Genomic DNA, 450 nt, shown 5'->3' with positions numbered 1-450 from the left:
ATTTAGATTTTAAATTATGGATTATATATAGAGTGAATTGCTATGGGAGCTAGGTAAGGTACAGCTCCCCCCCCCCCCCGCAAAAAAAAAAAAACAGCTGATCTAAATCCAGACTTTGGTCCGCCTCAGAAGCCAGGAGCTACATTTAGAGAACTATCACGTACCATCAAAGATTTTCTTTTTTTCGCGCACACTAGGGTAAGAATCCCGAAGGAAAGACTTTTATTATCACTTTTTTCGCTCTCCTTACTCTCTTTTGCCGCAAATGGATAAAAAAAGAGCGAGGTTCCAAATATTCGGATAATTTAGTACCAGAGTACGAAGACATTATTGATGCGTCGGAAGTCAGTAGATTTCCTCTGAGCACGGGGCGTAAGTACTCGTATTTGCACACGTATAAAAAGCCCTCTAATTCGCACTCTCAAAAGAGGACTCATATCCGCACTCGCC

This window comes from Penaeus monodon, chromosome 27 (assembly GCF_015228065.2).
Source record: "Penaeus monodon isolate SGIC_2016 chromosome 27, NSTDA_Pmon_1, whole genome shotgun sequence".
Taxonomy (NCBI): domain Eukaryota; kingdom Metazoa; phylum Arthropoda; class Malacostraca; order Decapoda; family Penaeidae; genus Penaeus; species Penaeus monodon.
This window is presented reverse-complemented; position numbering follows the sequence as displayed.